The sequence below is a fragment of the Myotis daubentonii genome, chromosome 12 (genome assembly GCF_963259705.1).
Source record: "Myotis daubentonii chromosome 12, mMyoDau2.1, whole genome shotgun sequence".
Lineage (NCBI taxonomy): Eukaryota > Metazoa > Chordata > Mammalia > Chiroptera > Vespertilionidae > Myotis > Myotis daubentonii.
In genome coordinates, this window is record NC_081851.1 from 24,699,400 (window position 1) to 24,714,756 (window position 15,357).

General features: G+C 49.3%; 1 non-coding gene across 1 annotated transcript; it reads left to right on the forward strand.

The window, feature by feature from the left end:
• The first annotated feature begins 14,339 nt into the window (after positions 1 to 14,339).
• LOC132213972 (U6 spliceosomal RNA) lies at positions 14,340 to 14,446 on the forward strand. The gene has a single exon (XR_009448086.1). It is a non-coding gene; the product is annotated as a U6 spliceosomal RNA (small nuclear RNA).
• The last annotated feature ends 911 nt before the right edge of the window (positions 14,447 to 15,357 follow it).

A 15,357-nucleotide genomic window follows, 5' to 3' on the forward strand; every position in this document is an offset into this window, starting at 1 on the left:
GTGGCCCTGGGGAGAGGCAGGTGGCCAGCAGAGTCTGAGTCCTGGTCTTTCCTTCCACTCTGCCCTCCCATGGCACTCTTGTTTGAGACTCAGCCTCTGTGTAGGCCCCTCCACATCCAGGGCACAACCCCAAGCCAACACCGGCCCCTGTGTGGCTGTCCTGGTTGTAGCAAGTGTGGGATCCAGCAGGTTCAACACGGAGTCTGTGTGAGACTCTTCTTCCCACTGGCAGCTCTCCTGAAGGTCCAGTGCACTGCCGGCCCCTACCCTCCAGGCCCTGGGCATCTGGGATGAGGACTGAGACAGACTTGTGAGCAGCCTGCTCACCACAGTCCTGTTCTGAGCCCCAGCGTGGGGTTCAGGGGAGATGGATGTGGAGAGGGGCAGGCAGAGCGGGGTGGGTCTGTGGGGGGGATGGGACTCTGAGGGACAACTCAGCCCAGTGTCCCCTCTGGGTCTACAAGGCAAGGGACCCCACCCACTGTCCTCTTTGACTCATGTCTCCTTGCAGAGGAGCCACCGGGGCTCAGCCCTCCCTTGGGAATCAGAAGATGTGTAAGATCAGGGTTCTGCCAGGCCCTGCCCTACCTAAGCCCCCACTCTGCCAACACAGGAGACCCTCCTTCTGCACCCACAGACCACTCACTTTGCTAATTGCTCCTGTGGTGTGTCTCCCCGGTCATCATGAGGAGGTGTCCCTCCAGATGTGGAAAACACCTTGATGGCATCCAATCTGATGGACGGTGGACAGGACCTGCGAATGATGGACAGTGTGACTGTCTGACTCGATGACTAGAACTGAGGCCCAGGGATTGTGTCTGCTTCATTCCTTGAGTCAGGCTAAGTGTCTCCACAAGTGGCTGCCTGTGGGAGGAGCTGAATGCACATTGTCGAGTAAGTGAGCTCCAACCAGAACCATCCCAGCCACCTGAGTGGGCCTGGGGCCCTGCTCTCCCCTGCCATCCCCCATGTGGCTCCACCAAGGACCAGGACACGGTCAGCGAGGTGACATCTCTCACTGCTTGACAGGTTGTTCCCCATGTGCTTTTCCACACTCAGATGCCACAGGCCGCTGATGGGAGAGTCAGGGGACTTTCCATGGGACAGAGAGACCTAATTGGCACGAACAACCATAGACGGTCCAGCAGCCCTTTCTGCAGAGCCGGCGGCAGGTAGGCCGTGCCATGGCTGGTCCCCACAGCAGTGCCTACCACAGCCCTATGCGGTGGATCCCGTACCTACCACTGTTCAGAGGAGCATTCTGAGCCTCAGACCGATGTGATGACATTGTGAAGACCCACAGCTGGCAGTGGGCAGAGGCCCCACTGTGCTGAAGAAGGGCCCGTGCTCCTAAGTTAACAGCTCGTCCAGGAACCACTGGGTTCTGGAGAAGGCCGGGTGGGTGGGCATCAGGGTGCAGATGTGGGGGATGTTGCCAGCCGGGAAAGCTGGTACCAGGGATGCCGCCACCTTCTCCAACATGCCTTTCTGCAGGGCTCGCATCCTGCGGGCCTCACACAGTCTCAGAGTGAACTCAGCTGCACACTGAGGGGGCAGGGAGGGACATCCAGTCAGCAGCATCACCGTGATTCCCAGGAGGAGGGAGGCCTGGAGCTCACACAGGAGTCCCAGCCCCTCAGGGACAGGAGTGTCCAGGCTGATTCAGGTTCTAGGTTTTCAAAGTTCCACTTAAGTTTGGCAGGTGGTGTAAATATGTCTCTCTTCTCCGTTCCAGCACAGCTAGAGGGGGGTCCGTTTCTTGAGTAGGGGCGGCTGGGGATTGAGAAAATGAAAGAGACAGACACAGAGATGGAAAAAAAAAGCTGAAGCTGGGTGGGACCACTTCCCCTGATGATGAAACAGGGACAGAGACCCAAAGCCAATCCAGCATGTTTATTTTATAGAGCAAAAAACAGGAAGTTTTACTAAAAGTCAAGGCAAAGGAGATTCTGTGCATTCTTGGGTGGGCCTGAATCTTAATCATTCCTGGGGCTTGCCTGGATTTAAATAACAAAACCTACCCCCTGGCACCCTGGGCTGAAGGTCAACTGACAATACTCCTGCCTTTTGGCAAAGCATGTTTCCAGGAAGTGGTTTTGCCCATGCCACTGGATTCAGCTGACAATAATTAAAGAAATGCCCATGTGCCTTCCCAGGTGCTCTCTACAGGGTGGGGGATGTTCATACAATTGTTACCTTCTGGGCATGTTTTTTCCTTGTTTGTTTTAGCTGAGGAACAACACACCTTGTATTAATAGTTTGTACGATGAGCGTTGTCCCCGTGAGTCCTCAAGAAACATCCCCATTATAGAGATGAGAACACAGAGGCTTAGGGATGTCATGCCTTCTCAAGGTCATGCACGTCAGAACTGTGAACTGCCCTGGATGAAATTCTGTCTCAGCTACCTGAGACTGACCTGCTCCCGACAGGGATGGAAAGGGTGTGGGAACCTTGCCCATCCCTGTGTGGGGACAGTGCACATGGTAGATATGGCCTATGAAAACCACTGACTTCAAAAAAGACACTTTTGTTTCATCCTTTTACATTAAAGGGCATTTTAAGACCCTCATTATGGAGATGCCAGATTCTGCAAAGCGGCAAATGCCTGCAGACTCCAGGCTGAAGAAATGTGATCAACAGGCAAGAATATTGGCAGAGGACTCGAGAGGGAGCAAATCCATGCGGTGAGTGGAAAGTGACAGGTGACTCAGTGTCCCTGTGAGGCAATTGCCAATGAAGGAACACTGTGATTGTCTTGAACAGCCTGACATCAGACAGGTGACAATTTCAATGAGTGAAAAAAACCCGGGCCAGGCTGGGAGCAAGGCAGCCGCCATCATCAGAAACTGCTGTTGGCAACGTCCCTGCCACAGCCCTTTGGGTTTGGAATCTGCCTACAGCCTTTACATTTTACATGTGCACATCCTTCCACCAGCAGTGGGCGTCCATGTCCAGAGGGGGGGTGGTACATATTGTGATCTGAATTGTGTCACCCCAATTCCATGACTTTGGGACCCCCTAAAACTTCACAATATGTCTGGTTTTAGAATTTTAGCAAATAATTAAGGTGAAGTGAATCCAGTGGTGTGGGTCTTCATCTGATCTGACCAGTGTTCTGTGAAGAGGAGGGGAGGACACGTGGCAGTGCAGAGGGGAGTCCATGTGACACACAAAGAGAAGACAGCCATCTACAAGCTGAGGAGCGACCCCGTCAGGAGAAACCAGCCCCACCTCTCAATTTTAGCCTCCGGAATTGTGAGAAAATGAATGTCTGCTGTTGATACCACCCAGTGTGGTCCTATGTTATGGCAGCCTGAGCAACCTAACACAGTCCGTTCCGACACACTTCAGTGTTCTGGGCAGCACTGTGACATGGCAGCTGAACTGCATTAGGCCCATGTCCAACAGCACTGAAAGGCCGCATCGCTGGACAAACGACCTCCCCAACTGGACCAGGTCTGCAAGGACAGTGGAGCTGAGTGCTCCAGAGGATACTGGCAAGGGTAGTTTAAACAAGAAAAACAGCGATAGGCGAAAGTGCTCCTGGGTAAATTGTGAAGTCAAACAATATTATTTCACTTTAATATTTCCACATATATGTGAGGAGTGTCTTTCTACTCTCCCATGGAGGGGGGAATGGAAGCCCAATTCCTCTGTTATGGGGATGAGGGACACTCTAAGGAGAGTTGTGGGAGGGTCTCTGGGAGTCCCCAGAGTTGAGTCTCCCTTCTGAACATTGCCAGGTCGTCTTGGGTTTGTGAGTATAAAGATCCTCAAGGCCAGCCTGAGTCAGGACCTGGATGGTGTTCGTGGCCTGATGCACCTTTGCTGGGTCGAGGGAAGTCGAGTAGTTGAACACGTTGACCAGCTCTTCAACGATGTCCTCCTTGGAACTCTGCAAAGACAAAGCCAGGTACCAGGCCAGTAGGCTTCAGGAACCTTCCATCCCAATCTGTAACTCTATCCTATGGCAGCCCTGGCTAACTGAGACAGTCTATTAGGACACAGTGGGGATGTTCCCAGCAGCCCTGCTAAACTAGCAAGAACTGATTCACATCAAGGTCTAACAACAGTGAAAGCCTGAGTCACTGAGGAAAATGATGTCCTTGATGGGATGATATGGAGATGGGTAAGGCCACAGCTTCTGACCTGGCCACACTGCAATGGTTTGCATGTTCGGTGGAATGGCAGGTTGAAGAGGAAAGTATCCAACACTTCAATCCCTTTCCAGTTTTTTAAATACACAGCACTATCAAGGTGACTGATGTGTAAGGTTTGGAGAAAGTCTACAAGGACATTTGAGCTGGGATTGGTCCACAGGATACTTGGGGCAGGGAGTTCAACATTTGAAATGAGAAAAATGCAAAGATAACAAAAATGTTTTCTCTATGATCCCAACAAACACATGAAGACTGCTTTTCTCCCCTACCAGGGACCTGGTCAGGAGGATTGGAGGAACAGTTTCCTTTGGGAGTGGGCCTGTGAAAACTTTGAGGCCCCAGATTTGAGTCTGAGTTCTGGTCCCACCCCAATCACCTCAGGTAGTGGATGTAGGCCAGCTCTCACCTCAGTTTGGCACTGGACGGTTTTCCTGGCCCGACGCACTTGTCCTTTGTACCCGTTGAGGGCATCAGTGAACCTGTCAGCCAGCTCCTCTACGCTGCCCTTGTTGGAGCTCTGCAAAGACAAAGCCCGCTACCGGGCCAGGAGGCATCAGGGGCCCCGGGCATTACCAGTGGGGAAGATGCCCACCACCCATTCTGCTCCCCAGATCAGGCAGAGAGGGGCATCTGCAAAGACCTCCAGGCAGAGAGGGAATGAGATGACACCTTGAGGACCCCCAATTAACAAGTGGGTAGTGGAGCTCAGTCCCCAGCATTCAGCTTCCCTTCCTCTCACCCATGACCTGGGCAATGAACATGACACACCCTCCAGGCTTCTGACACCTACCAACTTGCTCCTGCCCGGGTGGTGAGTCCCTCACCCCATGCTGTCCGTCATCACCCCCAACAAACACATACCTGGGATGAGGTGTAAGAAGTGTGGGCCTTCACAACTGGGACCCAAGTTAAGGTCTGGCTTGGATATTCCTTCCCGGGGATGCCCACAGTAACTCGTCGGGTCCTCCTACCGGAGACCGATGGCAGTCGGCGGTGGGGCTTGTTTGGATTTCTGCGGCCACAGACACATATCTCACTCTGGGCTTTCTTCTGCCCAGAGCGTCGGAAGGATGGGAAGCAACAGAGAGACATCCTGGTCTGACCTTCTCCACTCAAGTGAGCTAGAAAGGCAGTTGTCTCTAGAATGTGGGTACCTGGTTACAACAGCTCTAATTTCTGTTGGGGATCTGTCACAAAGGAAGTGAGGAACCCCTTCAAGGTTCCATAACCTGGGCCCTTCCTCCAATCAGAGTTACCTTAAGCCCTCTCTGGGCTGGTGACCTCTCACCCTCTATACCCATGTCGTCTCCATACCAGTACACCAATACCCAACACAGCCCTCCCCCCAGCTCCCTGAGAAGGTATGAGGCCCCCAATTTAGGGGAGAAAGCTGAGTTCACACCTCCTTTTTCTTAGGTGTTCTGTGCCCTGGGGAAGCCTCTGTGCCTCTCAGGGCCTCCCCCAGGCTCCCAAGCCGCCCAGTGAGGATGATGCTAGGCACCATTTCCCTAGGAAGTCATCAGGTGCAGATGGGACAAGGCCCCTAACAGCTGTGGGCTGGTGTCCCATGAATCTGGTACACAAACATAGAGGTGGAAGGTGACAAGAATGAGTGGGACACAGCATGCAACACTAGACAAAACAGGTCTCGAGTCCAGTGTGTGATCTCAGGGAAGTCACTGCTCATTTGGCCTCATTTTCAAGTCTGTACCTTTAAGGGTTTGAAATCACAGGAAATTCAGATATTGTCACTCACTGGCCTAAACCTCGCAGTGGTCTCTTGTTACACGTAGCATCAGACCCAGTGCCTCATGTGGGTCCATGTGGTGGAGCTTTCACAATGGCTTCGAGTGAGTCCAGCCTCCTGGTGGGAACATCCTTGTGTGTCTGCTGAGTGCTCAGTAACTGGCTTCTGAACAACTTAGAGGACAGCCCAGGTCATGGGATGTCAGGTCTCATCATTCTCTCATACTCTCTTTCTTGAGGTCCCTTCCTTCCTCTCAGCCTCTATTTCACTTTCTCTCTGTGTCTGTGTCTCTGTCTGTCTGTCTGTCATATCTCTGGAACAAGGAAAACAGGCACCCATGTTTTGAGCTGCCCTATGTAGAGGCCCCACAGGAGAGAACCCAGGGAGTTCCCAGGACAACAGGCAGGAACTCGGGCTCTCAGTTCAAACTGCATCCTGACAAAAACCACACGAGTGAGCTTGGGAGCAAATCTATCCTCAGTCGAGCCTCAGTGAAAACACATCTCCTGCTTCACTGACACCTTGAGGCAAAGGCACCCAACCAAACCATGCCCAGAGGCCTGCTCCACAGAACTTGGGTGGTGTGAATATTTGTACTTTAGGGGTGCAGAGTTTGAGAGCAATGGTATTTGTGCCTCAGTGTTCCCACTGGGCACTCAGCAATAATAAACAACCTATGCTCTCTGAGGCAATGGAGAGTGTTAAAAAGTTAACACTTGAAAAATGGAGGGAACACTTGGCATATCACAAGGGGGGTGTCTACATGTTCTAAACCCACTTAAACACCTCCTTCCAGTGTCTAGGCGCCTGAGGGTGCGGACTAGCGCCTGGCCAATGGTAGGAAGCCCTCCATAACAGGATGAATGTAGAATGAGTGCCCCTTTGGAAGGCCTTGCCCATGTCCCCTCCTGCCCTGGCCTCACATCGCCCTTGTGAAGAGCTGGGTCAGACCATAGATCTGTGGGGTCTGTTCATGGTTTGAGGCCCAATCTTCTCAGGGTCCTGGAACTTCTGGAGGAGGATGGAACCTCCTGGGTGGGGGTGGGGGTGGCCTTCAGGCTCAGCCAAGCCTTCTCCAGGGAAAGGCAGGAGCACTGAGCTGAGGACAGAACCTGCCCCTGCCCTGGGCCTGGAAGCCAAGAAGGGGAGCAGACACTGCCAGGAGGCTCAGGTGGAGCAGGCAGGGGCCAGGAGGACACTCTCAGGGTCCATGTCACTGGCTGCTCCTGCCGCATAGAAGGCCCTGGGCTGAGGTATTTGAATGGCTCCTTTGGATGCTTGACATTCAACCTTTGTATAAATTAGACATGTGCCCAGTATTCAAAGCAGCTGACTGAAAGCTGCAGGGCTGTCTGAGGGACCAGGACAAGGACCTCACCCCAGGGAGCAGCTGGAGGTGTGTTCCTGGCTCCCAGGCTTGGATGAGTATGTGGTGCTGGGAACCTGCAACAATGCAGGGGCAACGTCAGTCTCCAAGGAAGGAACCAACAGGGGCAGTGGTCAGGGAGCTGCCAGCCTGCCCCCTTCCCCCCACTTCTCCCCATCCCCCATAACACCACCTGCTCCCACAGTATTTAGCCTCAGAACGAGGGGAATTCTGACACCTGTTGGGACCAAGTGCATGCACCTTGAGGGCACTGTGCTTGGAAATGATCCCATCCCAGGAGGGCAAATGCGGACAATCCCTCTTTCATGACATTTCTGTTTCCTCATATTCACAGACAAGGGAAGTGGAAGGGTGGCTGCCAGAGGATGGGAGGAAGCAAGGTGGGGAGTTACTGCTACTGTTTTGCAAGATGAAAAGGTTGTGGAGGTGTGGGGAGGGGGGGTATGGCTGCACAGCAGTGTGAATATACGTCAAAACGACTCAGATGGTCAGTTTTGTGTGACGCGTATTTCACCGCAATTACTTTTCTTGAAACTGATGACCTGGGGCTGCCCTGAAGCTGCAAGCACACTGACACCCATCTGGAAGGACATGACTTGGACATCCCTGGGGGCTGGAGCTCAGGCAGCAGCTTCTCACCCATTTCCTCCAAGGACACGGGAACTTCCCTGCGGTGCCCCCAGGGCCCTGGGCTGAGCTGCATGAGCCGGGGCCTGCACCTGTGCACGGGGCAGAGGGTGGAAGTCCCTGAAGGGCCTGGTCAGGGATGGCTAGTTTGGGTGCTAGAGTGGGAGCTGGAGGAAACGCAAACCCGGCACCCACAGCTGCAGGACTCCTGCCCCCACGAATCACAGATGCAGCCCCAGCTCTCAGGAGAAGTCACATCCTCCCTGGTGGTTCCAGGGACGGTGAGGCTGGGCTCCCATTCGAGGCTTTTGGGGAAAAGCCCAGTAAGTGCTTCCTGTCTGGGACCCTGCTCCACTTGCTGACCTTCAGGGCCTTGGATCAAGGAATGGTCAGGCTGTGGGACAGAGACACACCCAGTCAGATCACTCAAATGACAATTCAGGAGCCACTTCTCTCAAGTTTCTAAGTCCACAGGCACCTCCAGCCCACACCCTCCTCACACACACGCATTGTCACTCAACCCCAAATGGTGGGTCCTGGGAAGAGACCCTGGCATCCACCCCGCTTATCCTGACCCCATCGAACCCCGTCCATGAGTTCATCTGAAGACAGCAGGAGAGCACATGTCCACTGTGGTGACACTGCCCCTATGACGGGTCCCCTCACACAGACTGCAGCGCCCATTCTGCTGGAGTTGTTGGCCCTCTGCTCAGTGGGCTCTGCAGCACCAAGTGGCTGGGCTTGGGTTACCCCAGAAGCTCCCTGTGGCCTCTTGGAGCTGAGGACGCCTGCAGCCACGGTCACAAGAAATACATTCCTCAGTCCTACACCTGCAGAAAACCGAATTCTGCCCACAACCAGGGTGAGATTGGAAGCATCTCCTTTCCTCCTAGACACTCAGGGGAGACCACAGTCTCAGCCAAATCCTTGGTCTCATGATCCCCGATTCACTTACACCATGCCCTGCTCCTGACTGCAGAAGCTGTCAGACAGTCACGAATGTGTAGTGTCACCAGGCCAGTGGGCATATTGCTCCACAGCAAGAAATGACTAAGCCACGTCCTTCATGAAATCAGGTCCCCTCCAACCTGTGGTATCAGCAGAGGTGGAGGTGAGTGCTTCAGGAGTCATCACCTGTTTTAAACCTCTGGAGGTTAGAAACTACCATAATCCCCCATTCTAAAATTGGGGAAAACTAGGTCTTGGAGACCCAGTTATTCAGACACAGGGCCTACAGCCCTGAATTTTATGCAAATCTGGGATCTTCTTCATCCTCTTCCTGACAGCCCAACTGTATCTTTCTGTGAATGTCCCTTGTATATCCTAGACTTAGATTTCTGTGTGTGTGCTCATTTTAGACTTTAGATTGTCTTTGCAATTTTTGTGGGCTCCTTTGATATTGAAGATACGAATCTTCTATTATGTACATATTGCAAATATCTGCTGCAGTGTACCTATCAGTCTTCAGTTTTAAATTTGCATACGGTGGCTGTGTCAGAGTGTAACTGCTCTAAGTGTCCATATTCTGAACGCTGCTCGCTGGACTCAGTGTTGGAAGCACTCACTGCTCCATCCTGCCTGCTGGTCCAAGGGTGGGAGTACAGGTCCTGCTCCTGCCATATTACACTAACGGTTAGGTCCAAGCCCTCTGCCAGGGCAGGACCTCATTGGTCGCTGGGTGGTAGACGAGGAAGCCATGAGAAGTTGTGGGTGTATAAGAATGAGTCTTTATTCTGGGAGCCATCAGGCAAAGCAGTTCTTCACAACAGTTGCATATAGGTAGGAAGCCACACACCAGCTAGTTAACAAATGCATCTTTCCCAAAAAGCAGTAGCAGCCTCTGTACCTACAGCCTCACCTAATAGCACCATGCTGCCTCTAGAGCTAGTGCCTCATATAGCAGCATGAGGCCTCATATAGAGCTCTCAAACCCCAGTAGTCTCAGTAGCCTCTCTCTCTAGCCTCTGTCTCCCCTCGCTCTGGCCTCTAGCTACTCAGTAGTATGTATGATTCTACTGAAAGGCTTCATTCTAAGTAGGGACCTTGCTGTGCACATATAATCCTTGGACACCCTGATGAAGATTCCTATGCTCAGAGTGGCCTTGGCCATGAGGCGTACTGCAGAGAGGGCCTTTCACACTCTCATTAGCCTTGAGCATCTGGTGACTCTAGCATGGTTCCCACAGGCTGCCACACCTGTGTCAACGTCCCACCTACAGAAGAGAAGCGGAGTCACAGAGGACCCGGGACCAAGACCCACCTTTCCCTCCATTTGGAGGAAACTGCTGGTTCAGCACCATGACGATTGCTAATCCGTAGCAAATCACTGAAGAATATTCTCAACAGACAGTGGTGCAAACATCTCTGAAACATCTCTTCAGCCCAGCTGGTGTGGTTCAGTGGTTGAGCTTTGACCCATGAACAGGGAGATCATAGTTCAATTCCAGGTCAGGGCACATGATTGATCCCCAGAGAGGGTAGTGCAGGAGGTGCTTGATCAATGGTCGATTGATGGTCCTTTCTCATCATTCATGTTTCTCTCTCTCTCTCTCTCCTTCTCTAAGAAAAAAAAATCCCTTTTCTATGTCATTTCCCTCACTAGCATGGGACTGTACATGCATGATGCTTTCACACATTCCCTAAAGCAGTGGTTCCCAACCTTCCTAATACCGCGATCCTTTAATACAGTTCCTCTTGTTGTGGTGACCCCCAACCATAAAATCTTCTTGTTGCTACTTCATAACTGTAATTCTGCTACTGTTATGAATTGTAATGTAAATATCTGATATGCAGAATGTATTTTCATTGTTAGAAATTGAACATAATTAAAGCATAGTGATTAATCAAGAAAACCAATATGTAATTATATATGTGTTTTCTGATGGTCTTAGGTGACCCCAGTGAAAGGGTCGTTTGACCCCTAAAGGGGTCGCGACCCACAAGTTAGTGACCCACAGGTTGAGAACCGCTGCCGTAAAGGACTAGGAAATCAATAATAATTAAAATCAAATCCCTCTCCCCCAAGTTATTGAAATGCCAACATAACATACATTCTAGATTCTAAAAACTAAATTTCTACAAAGTTACCAACTTGCAAGGAATTTATAGCCAACTTACTATACTGGGTTAGGAATTCCACAGGCTTCAAAATGTTTCAGAAACAGCCTCAGCTTAATTCACCTTTTTCAAGGGCTGCCTTAGACATAAAAACACAGATGAAACAGTCTGAACCAGTTCAGTTTATAAGCTCATACTAGGTCCTTTTAAATGGACAAAGTCACTTTATACTGTAGACTAAAACAATCCTCACAAGAAATAAATGGAAGCACAGCGGAGTCCCCGTGTACAGGGGTTTGTCAAGGGCGGGGGGAAAAAAAGGAGACATATGTAATACTCCTTGTAATACTTTAAGCAATAAAAAAAATAAAAATAAAAAAAAGAAACACAGAGGTACATATATCCTTTTTAATTAGTGTTTTGGATTTCTTCAAGTAATCAGAAGGGAAATTGGAGGATCATATACTAGTTCTAGTTTTAATTTTTGGAGGGGACTTCCATACTATTTTCCAAAGTGGGTGCACCAATTTACAATCCTACCAACAGTGCACAAGGGTTCCTTTATTTTCCACATCCTCACCAATACTTGTTACTTCTTGTCTTTTTGATAACAGCCATTTTGGCAGTGGGAAGCGATATATTCTGGTTCTGAATTGTACTATTTCCCCCTTGATGAGTGACGTAGAGCATCATCCAAAATTTAATTTTAAGTGCTACTGAATAAGCAGCACTATACGTAAAATGGAAATACTACCATTCTTATCCCTCAAGAAATAAAATTATATTACACAAAAATATCAATTATTTTACTTGTAAATACAAGCTTTAAAAAAATTAAAAAAAAAAAAAGATCCAGAGTCACTGAGAAAACTTTGGAACCAGAGCCCAAAAGTGAGGGCGCAGCTGGGATGTTTATATTTTGCTAGTTATCTATGCATATTCCCACAGCAGCCTCAACTATCACCTCGATCCCACAAACCTTCATATCATCCTACACACGACATTACCTCCTCACCATTTGTCTTTTTCTCTGTTTTACCTTTAGTTCAGAGCACGCAGCACATCCTGATTTCGCATTATGCATGTGCTAGCTGGCTTGACTCTTTCATGCAAACATGCCATCATGACAAGCTCTTTGGATTGAGCACTGCGTTTCTAGTGCCTGGCCCATAGGAGGCGCTCAATACATACGTGATAAAGGAGCCAGGGCATGAGTCTACAAATCAGATGAGATCCAAATCAAAATTCCAAGGAAATTCAATCAAATGATTCAAAATTCATACATTCTAAAATTTAGAATATGTGTAACTTTTGAAACTGATTTTATTGGCAGGAATTGATTCAAAACGAATTGAATAAATGTATCGAGGTACCTATACAATGATGATCGTCATAGAATTGTTCATAAAGCAGAAAACAAATTAATTTCATGTCCATTAACTACAGCTAAATGATATGATTTATGATGGAGCAGGACAAAAGTTACCAGAAGGTATAATATTCCAGAAATATTTTTATATTAATAGAATACATTATCAAAGAGTCATAAGACATAAAATGGTTTATAAATATAGATAAGTATATATGTATATATACTGTGAGCATATCTGAAAGGATACACATAAAGATATGTATAATGATTTCCAACATAGTGTGTGAATGATCACTTATTTTAAACTTTTCTCTTTTCCACCTATAACCACGAAGTATTTCTGCAATAAAAAAATCTACTCTTTTTGAAAAGAAAAAATTGTACCTAGTCCAATTGCTTAATTGTAAAGGTGAAGAAATTGGTCTCAAGATATAAATTATGGATGTATTTGAGTATTGAAGGTGGGGATAAATATGTGTGTCTGGTATAATCCTCTGGAAAGGAGCACCGGGGTTGGTTTTGCTTAAAGGTGGGCAGTTGTTTTAATTTTTTTCTGAACCAAATTGTATTTATAAAAATAAATCCATGCCTACAATCAAATTTCACTGTGGCAAGACACTGGGTTGAGAATTAGATACACTCAACTAATTGTGTCACAGAACATTAATGCAATAAAATTCAGACACACAAATATGTCAGATTTTTTCCCTTCCTCACCCTCACACACGTTTTCTTGAGTATTCCGCTTTATTCCTTTCTCAGCATATTCTTAGGACACTCAGTTGCCTGGCGCTCTGCTGACCATTTATATTTATTTCTATTTCCACTCCATTCCATGTCATCATGTCCATTCTTTAAGCTTCTTGCTATGCTGCTTTCTTTATGTTTTTCTCCTCTTTTAAATCTCGTACTAACATACCTGAAGAAAAACATTTATATTACTGTCATGAAAAACGTCACAACTTCCTAAATTGTTTTGGATCTTATAGTTTTTTCTGTTTTTCATGTAGAATTTTATTGGCTGGCCATTACACATATCCAGAAAAATATAAGGCATTTGTTGTGTTACCCTTAAAAAGAATATTTTGTATTTCCTGACATCATGAAACTTTTAGCTAAAACTTAAGAGTTTCCAAAATGAGAGATTTTGGACCCAAACATGTTTTCCATGAGGTCAAAGGCCATAAAAATGAGCTCATGTTAAAAATCATTTCCACTTCTGCTGTCAATCATTCACTGACTTCCGTTTGTCTCAGAATAAAAGTCTGAGTGCTCCACTGGCAAGACCATATGTAATTGCAGGACAGAGTGGCACCTGTGAGTTCCCAGGAGCCACAACTCAGGTGTCCTTCCCAGTGCCAGGGGCCCCAGGAATTGCTACACAGGAAGGTCTGGGGAGGACCAGGGAGCCATGGACACAGGTTCTGTGCCGTGACCAGCAAGGAGAGTCCACCCCTGCTCTTGCTCAACACCTGTTTGGCCTCACCTCTCATTCTCGCTGAGCTGTGCCAGGACCCAGAACTAGGCCCTGAATTGCTCCTCAGGCTCTATTTGATATTCCTGGGCAGCCTCCTGTGGAAACACTATCTCCTCCATTAATTTCTGCTCCTGGGGCCAGAGGGAAGGAGAGGATGCAGACCTGTCCTGAGTCTGCACATATGGGCACTGTTTTTTCCCCTAATTCCATCCAGGCCCTTCCTGTGCTCAGAGACGGGCACTGACCTTCCTCCAGGAGGTTATCCTTGATGCCACACCCTACCCCCGGCCACCAAGTGGAGGAGTCTCACACTTCTGTTATCAAACTCTCCCAATGAGTGGAAGATGCAGGGGATGGAGCCCAGGAGTGTGCTGGCCAGGGCATCAATCATTGTCACTCCTTTCTGCTGCCCCAAAGGAGAGCCCAAACTGCTCACCTTCTTCTGTTTTTCTCAGTGGATCTGATTCCCCTGGAAGGCAGACAGCCAAAGTCCATCAGAAAGAGGCTCCAGGTGCTCCCTTCGGCAGCACATGAACTAAAATTGGAACGATATAGAGAAGATTAGCATGGCATCTGCACGTGGATGACAGGCAAATTCATGGAAAGTTGCATATTTTTATGAGAAGAAGAAATAGGGAGAGAAACCTAGCCAGACAGAATTAGAATGGCAATAAATACGTACCTATCAATAATAACTCCACAGAAAAATGGACTAAATGCTCCCATCAAAAGACTCAGGGGAGCTGAATGGATACTAAAACATGACCCAACCAAATGCTGTCTACAAGAGACCCACCTCAAAACAAGGGACACACATTGGATGAGAGTAAAGGGATAGAAATAATTTTTTCATGCAAATGGGAAAAAATTCAGCTGGAGTAGCAACACTCATATCCATCAAAATTGACTTTATAATGAAAGCCCCCTGTCACACACAGAGCAGGGCCCATCAGGGGGTTGGGGAGCTCCCCCCTGTCACGCACAGAGCAAAGCCCATCAGGGGGTTGACCAGCTCCCCCAGTCACTCACAGAGTAGGGCTGATAGGGGAGTTGGGGCACTGCCCCCTGTCACACACAGAGCAGGGCGGATCAGCGGGTTTGGGCGCCACCCTCTATCACCCATAGAGCAGGGCCAATCAGGGGGTTGGGGCGCCGCCACAGTCACACTCAGGGCAGGGCTGATGGGGAGGTTATGGCTCTACCCCGTCACACACAGAGCAGGGCCGGGGGGGGGGGGGTTGGGGTTCCGCACCCTGTCACACACAGAGCAGGGCTGATCAGGGTGTTTGGGCACTGCCCCCCTGTCACGCTGATCCCAGTGCCAGGAGGCCTCGCGGCTCCCCTGATCCCGGTGCCAGGGGGCATCTTATCCTTTTACTATATAGGGTAGAGGCCTGGTGCATGGGTGGGGGCCGGCTGGTTTCCCCTGAAGGGTGTCCTGGATCAGGGTGGGGGTCCCCACTGGGGTGCCTGGCCAGCCTGGATGGGGGGATGATGGCTGTTTGCAGCTGGTCACACACCCTTAAGGG